We start from the raw sequence: 8943 nt of genomic DNA, 5'->3' as shown, positions 1-8943 counted from the left end.
TGCAAAGAAACACTCGTGAGTATGATTGAAAAACTTAAGTTTTTTAGTGGCGCGAAAAGGCAAAAAAGAAAAACTTAAAAATGTTTTTGAAAACAAATTTTAGGATGCTACGCGCCTTCTATAAAAATTGTCTTTAGTCACTGATAAGGCATATTTTTACCCCCGAGGCTAAGGATTACCAAATTCTGAAGGAAATTTAAGAACGATTGTTGAGGAGAACGCGATGTGTGGTATCGAGTTTTTGAATTGATGACTTTTTATGGAAGAATATTGATGAAAATGATGTTTGTATTCAAAATTATTGTACTGCAGCGAAACAATCGAAATTTTGTAAATAAAGTTTCCTGATTATTTTCTTCAGAATTCCATAAAGATGGAATTCGTGAAGTTATTGAGGACATTATGCACTTACTATACATTTGAAAACAATTGTTGAAAGAAAGTTTGTATGAAAAGGATATTGTGCTGCAATGGTAGCCGTAGAAGCCATTTGATTCATATCCTTCGCCGTAATGTAGTCTTTGACAAAATTTTCCTCTATAACTTACCTGGATTCTATCTTAAGAAGCACGAACTTTGTGGGTCTTTTTCTTGTTCCGAATCAAAAAAAAAAACAATTGCAATTATATTCAATAAAATATTGAGGTTTTCTTTTTATTAGAGGAATTCGATGCTATTTTAGTGGTTGGAGTTCGTTTGGTCTTCAAGTTTTATGGCTTTTAACTTTCAACCTAGTTCTTTGAATCATAGTTGTTTGCTGATACTTTGGACCTATTAGTAGTAGGCAGAGGCGGCAAAGGTTCCTGCTGGTTTACTTCCATACTTTCTATTACACAAGATGGGCTTTGTGTGCTGGAACCACTTCGTTCGTCTTGTTAAGGTCGGGAGATACTCCCGGATCCATCTTCGCCAGAAAGAGTTACTAAGCTGCTCAGCCATCATCCAGTTTTGTTTTAAGGTAATGTCTTCATCTTGACACTCTCCTAACGGCTTTGATCCGTTTGGAGAGCCCAACAAAAAATGGTTAGGTGTTAAGGCTTCGTCATCCTCACAAGACACTGGACGTAAGTCAATGGACGAGAGTTGATTATCCCTTCAACTTCGGCCATCATTGTATATTTAGTAGCTCATCACTCGGATTTCTGGTAAATTTTATTTGTAAAAGCGTTTGCTTTACCGATCGAACCAACCGCTCCCAGCATCCACCCATATGTGGACCTGCTGGAGGAATGAATGACCATTTGACCCTTCCCTCACCTATACCTTCTACCAGTTTCTTACCACTTATTTGTTCAACAGCTGCTTTTAATTCTCGACTTGCTCCCCGGAAGTTGGTACCGTTGTCGGTGTAGATTTGTATTGGAGTACCTCTTCTTAAAACAAATCGTTTCAAAGCTTGGATGCAAGAACTAGTAGAGAGAGAATGGGCGACTTAAACATGAATCGCTCTTATAGTAAGGCAGGTAAAAATAACACCCTACCTTTTTTCCACACGTCGCCCCACAGTTACAAGCATCGGTCCAAAATAGTCTATCCCAACGTATGAGAAAGGCTTAGTATACGTTTTTAACCTTGCAGAAGGTAGTTCCGCCATCACAGGTATCACTGGTTCAGCTCTTTGGTTGCGACACTCCTGACATTTACGTTGCACTTTTTTAACCACTACACGTAAAGCGAGAATGTAAATCGCTGACGTAGCTCGTTCACAACTGTTTCATTATATTGATGTTTAAATTTACGGTGATAGTGGTCAAGAATAATTAGAAACGTTATATGGTGATCCTTTGGAAGAACAACCGGCCATTTGGTTCCAATATCCACATCAACTGCTGTATCTATTCTTCCAGAAATTCGAAGTTATTCTTCAAAAATTCCTCGAACTTTGTACTATTTTTCATAAACTCGGGTGTTAAGCTCTTTCAAGTGTGCCTTCCAAGCTAATTCGTAACTATCTTTACAACAACGGTTTCAACAAGAGTTTAAAAAACTTGCCGAAACATAATTGCAGCACTTAGACCCCTTCCCAACTATTCTTATTTTTCGAGAAAGATTAAGGAAAAAAACAAAAATCGAGAAAAAGTCTCTACTAGGCACTTTCCTATTAATACTAATTTCATGTTTTTGGAAATATGGAAAGAATTATTCGGCTCATCCGATCTCGTTCACCTGCTTTTGTTGCTTTTGCAAACGGCTGGTTTTTGTTGCGTTAAAATTTACCGTAACAAACTGATCAATCGAAAATTACAACTTTCAAATATGCTATAATTCTATAATCATTATTTAGGTACTATTTTAAGCTGAAAAACTTTGAACTTAAAGAATAACTTATCGAACTGACTCATTTGTAAGATTCTCAATCTAAAAATAAAGAAAGGATAATTTATGTTTCTTTTTTTTTCTTGACTAACCCCTGTCAGACTTAAAGGTATTTTCTATATACCCTTTACCCTAATGGAATTGTATTTAAAATACAAAAGAAAATTCAAACACAATCCTTAAAATATTAATGCAAAATAAACTCAACACTGTTATCCTAAATTCTTTTATTTTTCTATAAGACTTCTCTTTCATTCGACCAATGGTGGTGTTAAAAAGGATATACCTACCGTATATGTATATAAGAAAGGAAAAAAAACAACAACAATCATTTTGCAAAAGAAAAGAAAAATTCTCTCTTTTCCCTTTGTCCAAACATTGCTAAAGCAACAGATGCTTTATGTCTTCCGTTAAAGAAGATGTTGAACAAAACGAGATTGAAAGGTCTTAACGAGCGAAAGGATGAAAGACCATTAGACTGATTCTATTAAGTGGGTTGAATATTTTTCGGGAGTCAAGAAGAGAAAAAGAAGAAGAAAAAAAAGGTTAATAGAATGCAAAGGAATCGGATTTACGCATTTTGAATTGAAAATCGTGTTGACTTTGTGTAAGTCTTGCATTCAAATCAAGTTTTTGTGAAGCTCAAAAAAAATAAGATTGAGGGGGCGTTTCTATAAGAAGATAATAAAATACTGTCCAAAAGACACTGTTTAATGTATGATAGTAAAAACACATTTATCGAAAAGTTTCTTATAACATTTTATTTGTTAATGTCAAAAATATATTTAAACAAAGTTTTAAGTTTAGAGCATAATTTTTTGATAGCGGCCTAGAAAAATAAATTCAAGTCAAAAGTCAAACTCTTTAGTAAGATTGAAGGCGCAGTCTTGTTTCAATTGAAAAAGACCAATGAGTCATGGAATCGAGCGTTAAATATATTGACATATTAACATATCCGCTAACAAACTTGACGACCACCAATAAAAGACAATGGAAATCAAAAACCAAAGCCTCGAAATGTAAATCTAATAAATGTTTGAAATATGGCTTATTACCAACTTATTTATGGTGGCTCTAGTGCCCTGTGTGAACTTGCGTTTCACCCTACAAACTTCTACATCTTACTAGATGTTTCTATCTCCAAGTTGGGTGAGGTCACTTTCATACTTGTGCTTGCTAACTGATACGTGGTCTTTCTCGCGTTATCCTGTGGGTGTAGATTGGAAGACTTTTCTCACCAGAGCCTCTACTAAGCCTACGCGCCATTGTGTACGGTTTCCGGAGATGTGTTTCAGCTCTCTCCAACTCTTTCCTAGTGACGCTGATTCCACCTCGACTGTCCTGCGTAATGTGCTTCTCGGTCGTCCAGCTCTTTTTCCTTCTTGTGTGAACGAATTCTACTGCATTGCCCTAGCTTTTCGAAGCGTATGTCCAATCCATTGCCACTTACGTCTTCGTATTACATTTTCTATAGGTTCCAGACCTGTCCTTCTATAAAGGACCTCATTTGAAATACGGTTTGGCCAGAAAATCCTTAGGATGTTACGAAGACATCTATATACGGAGGTTTGCAGCTTTCTTGTTATGCCTGAAGTATACTTCCAAGAAGCACAGATTCAACATTTGTACGAAATAGTTGTAGCTTTGTTCTTAAGCTGATAGAGTTATTCCTCCAAATTTTTGCCAGCATACGGAACTCCGCTTTGCTTTGCCGATGCGACAGATGACGTCTTGTTCGGTTCCGCCTTCGATGGAAACGATGCTTCTAAATTATTGAAAGCTCTCCACTTTTTCCTACGGTTGCGAAGAAATATTTATTTGAGAGGATGGTCGGTTCTGAGGCTGATCATTTTTGTTTTGCCAGAATTAATTTTCAGCCCCACAACTTCTGTTTCTCCCTCCACACTTGTTGTCATTTGATGAAGATTCATGATATTATGAGTGAGTAAGCAAACAACGCCCGCGTAATCCAAGTGCTTTAAGTAGGATGTCAAAGTCCGTTGGATCCCTACGCTACCTCATAGAGCTGAACGCAGTACATCGCTTATCACCCAAAAAAACAATATTGGCGACAGAATACAGCCCTGTCTGACTCCACTTGAAATTTCAAAATCATCTCTTGTCAGATCGTGCAGAACTTGACACTTCGATCCATCATATGCTGCTTTAATTATAGCAATTATTTTTTCTGGGATGCCTGTTAACGCTATAAAAGGCCTTCTCGAAGTCCACGAACAGCTGGTGTAGTGGTGATCGATATTCAACGCACTGTTCAATAATGATCCGCAGGGTTTTGATATGATCAATACAGGAGGATCCAGCGCGTGATCCTGCTTCTTCGGCATCGAGTGTGGCCTCAAGGTGTTCTCTGATGTAGAACGCAAATTCCTCTCCAGTTTTTGTATTTTGTAATATCTCCTTTTTTGGGATCTTGACGATCATTCCCTTCTTCCACTCATGGGGGAAGCTTTCGGTGGTCCAGGATTCTTTCATGAGCGCATGAAGCAGTTCGCTTGATGACATTGGCGCTGCTTTTAAAAGCTCTGCGAGAATTCCATCAAGTCCTACCCCTTTGTTGTTCTTAAGTGCTTTAATTGTTGCAACGATCAGTTTTTTCAGGCGCTTCAGAAAGTATCGGCTGCACGTTGTTTGCAAACACTCGCTTTAAAACCGAGTGTTCGATGTCGTTATGTACTGTGCTGCTGATTGTTCTCATTTCGTGTGACAGGTGGTCCCTAAATTTTTGACGGGTAGTGCGATCCTTTAGTTTGGCGATGTTAAGTTTTGGGGCTTGTGTTGTTCCGTTGAATATTCGAACTGTGATGTATGCAATCTTAGTGTAGCATTAAGTGGTGGTCACGGGCAAGTCCCATATCGGCACCTCTTCTGTTTCGTACATCCAAGAGACTGCTTCTAAAGCGTCTACTAATCGCGAAGTGGTCAATTTGGTTGGCAGACGCTTGCCTGTCCGTCAACTCCCAGCTAATTTTATGACAGAAATTGTGCTCAAACATAGTGCCACCAATCACAAGCTATTGGCGTTGCAGAAGTCAATGAATCATTGCAATTGCCGACTCCGTGAGCACCCATCACATATCTTAGCCCGTTGTTATTACAGCCAACCTTAGCATTATATCTCCGCGGGGAGTGTTGTTGTAGGCGGATCCTATCGCATCAATAATCTTCTTGCGTCCACTGATAACAACAGCAAATATCATATGCGAAATGCTTTGTCTCAGTCTCATGAGATTGAGCTCGAGATTGTGATATAGAGCATTTGCAATGAGACAAAGCTCAATTCGGTATGCAAGACCTTTGTCTCATCTCACTATCTCAGTCTCAAAATGTCTTCTTCAAGTGAAAGTAGTGTTTGTGATAACTCTTAAAAAAAATATGATACAAATATTTTTTTTGTGAATTTTATTAAAAGAAATACAGTTCTCTTGACAAAAAGTCAAAACTCCTAACCTAAAAAAAAGTGCTTTAATAGCATTCAAATCGGAGTTTGAAAAAAATTTTGGCAAAAATATTGAATTAAATCAAATTTCAAAAAAAATCACAAATAACAAAATAAGAATAAAAGAAAAATGTGATCGCAATAAAACGGGAAATAGAAAAATAAAACTTAAATCACGGGAAAAGAATTTATAGGGTTTATTCAATGGTGGGTCTAAAAATCCGAATCCGGTGCTAAATAAGCTCGAAGGTAAAATACAATTGTTTTCTTATAATAATTGTTTGATTTTTAACTATGAATATTTGATTACAGGAGCAGAAAGTGTAACCATAAGAAGAGACGAGTCCTCTAATTCCGTTTCAAATGCAACGAAAATTGTGAAGGATTCGTTTCGGAAAAGAAGACATGCTATTAATGAAATAGAAGTTTTATCAAACTACGAGACGGGGGAAATGAGGGATCTTTCATTAACTGAATTACAGAGGCTAATTTTGGTCGATTCCGAAATCTTCGGCAATTCCGCTTTGGAAACTAGGATCATTACTTTGAAATAAAATAATCTGTTAAGGCCTCAATTTGAGTTTGGGTAAACCTATTAAGAATTTTATAATTTCCTGTTGACTCAACAGCATTAAACATATTCATGTACTCATCCATTGTTATTCCGGAGACAACTTATTTAATTTCCAGTCTCAACATTTTACGAGCTTTGGCTCATTTGAATGAGACTAATCAAATTGTAATGCGAAAACAGGTTCTCCACAAACAAACTACCAAAACTAATTTTGAACTGCTTAACTCTCATTTGGTTGTTTAAAACTGGGCAAGAGTCTATTCCGATTATAAACCCTCAAAAGCTTTTGACAATTTTCTTTTAGTTTTAAAAGGTTATGTCGATCAAAGTTCAAAAGTATTTGCAAGCAGTAAATTAAAATTTAAAAAACTCAAGCCATGGATGTCTAATTTTTTATTAGACAAAATCTATTTAAAAAATCAATTGAGGCTTAAGTGTAAGAAACATCCAAATAACGTTTTATTCTGTGAAAACTTTAATGTTCTATGTAAAGAGATTCGTCTTGAAATTCTAATTTGCAAGGAAAATTTTTATATGGACAAGTTCCGAAGAAGAGATTTGAACACAGTTGTTCGTTGATTGTCAGCTCTGGTATTCTCCCTCTTAAACACCTCTATTTTTATAAAGTATTAAAAAAATGTGTCTGTAAAAGTGGTTATCTTCTAACTTCTAAGCCACAATACTCCAGCTTACACATTACGGAGTAGAGATAGGAATCTTGCTATCATTTCTGTGCACAATACTCATAGATTTCTCAACTTTTATCCCTCAGTAGCACCTAGACTATTCAATACATTTTCCCCGGAATTACGTAGCATTCGATCAACTCATTTATTCAATAAAACAAATTAAAAAATGGCTTTTTAACTTCGATTTTTATACAGTCTTTAACATTGAATCATTTCATCCACTTACAAACAAAAATAAGATATTATTTTCTCGACATCCTACCCCACAACACTTGTTGATTAAATAACGATTTACTATTATTGAAATATAAATATTTCTTTGATACTTTCGATACTTTTCGTTAGACAACAGATCTTAAAATCAAATGGGGTGGCGCAACAGTCCGTTGTGAACCAGGGCCTAGTGACTTACAACTCTCAACCATTCCTGTGCCTGTGTGCGAGTACTGTTGTCAGGAATGGAAGGGACCTACAATTTTAGGCCGAATCCGAACGGCTAGTTTGAGAAAGCACTTTTTCATGACAAGAATTACTCTTGAAGGATTTGTCAATTCCTCGCAAGAGGCAGTACCTGCGAAAATTTTTTTTTTTAAATTAAGGTGTCACAGGCAGGGATTGAACCCAAGACCCCTTGCATGACAGTCCAACGTACTAACCATCATGTAACGGGTACTGACAACAGATCTTGCCTTAACTTTTTCTTACTTATTTTCAAGTGAAAAACACTTAAAAAATGTTTATATTGTAAATATTATTATGTATTGTTAAATTTTTAGTTGTTTTAAATTATTTTATTTTTTATTTTATATAACTGTAAAAGAAAAAGAAAAATAAATTGGATTGAAAAAAAAATGAATTGAATTTCCCCAAGGGGCTCCAACGAAATAAGGCTTCTGGTTGCTGTTTTTGTAAACAGTAACCCAACTCCAGCTTCTGGAGCGTTTCCTGCATCATGACCAGAGTAGAGCAGTGCAGTATTCCGTATCGGTGGCTTGTATTTGCCCCAACCACCGCACATCGCTTAACCCTAAAATACCTATACCGTACCGCATAAATTCTCTCTATTGTTGGAGGAATCTGGCATTGTGCTGACCTTCACTTCCTGCGTCCAGAAGCGTCCTCACATTCCAGAAACCAATCTTTGTCCGGGTACAATAGCCAAAAGTCGTCTACGAGTTATCATTAATTATCCGAGGCGTAATTTCGGTTTCTGTAGCGGGATGGTGTTCAGAAGAGTTCTAATCTCCGTAACCTATCCTGAAGAGTAAGACAACTTCGCCCTAGAAATTTTTGCTAACTTATTATTGGGATACACAAATCATTGCCCTGGGCTACCACGAGGAGATAAAGCAAGAATTTCGACGGCAAGAAAGTGGCATTGCTGGCCTAAACCAAGTTTTAAGCAATTACCAACGAACCGATCTGCCCTGCCACATGCACCCAGCTTGGTTTTAGCTTTCATTTAAAATTTCTGTCACCAAACAAAAATTTCTTGATTGGAATTATGCATTTGAGATTGGAGTTGAACGCTGAAAGAAAACTGACAGCTGAGAATATAATTAAAATGAAACGATGTAGTCCCGAATTATTTAAACAAAATTATACACAAACCTCAAGAAAACTTCCGGGTTAAATAAGGAATTTTTGTTTGTTGACAAAATTCAACAACTTATTACCATCGTTTTAATAGCAAATATATCAAGGTTGACTCGAAAGAAAATTTTCAATGATAAAAACCAATGATAGCTATATTTTGCACCCTGTTGTGGTTCCTCATTTTTTGCTGTTCGTTTTGAATCCGATCTTTTCGGACCCGAGTTTTCAATGGATATGTTGTGTTCAGACAAATAAATTGACTGAAAAAAACTAATGAGAAAATCAGAAATTGAATTTCTCAACATTTTCTA

The sequence above is a fragment of the Eupeodes corollae genome, chromosome 1 (assembly GCF_945859685.1).
Source record: "Eupeodes corollae chromosome 1, idEupCoro1.1, whole genome shotgun sequence".
NCBI classification, from domain to species: Eukaryota; Metazoa; Arthropoda; class Insecta; order Diptera; family Syrphidae; genus Eupeodes; species Eupeodes corollae.
Note: the sequence above shows the minus strand (reverse complement) of the source record.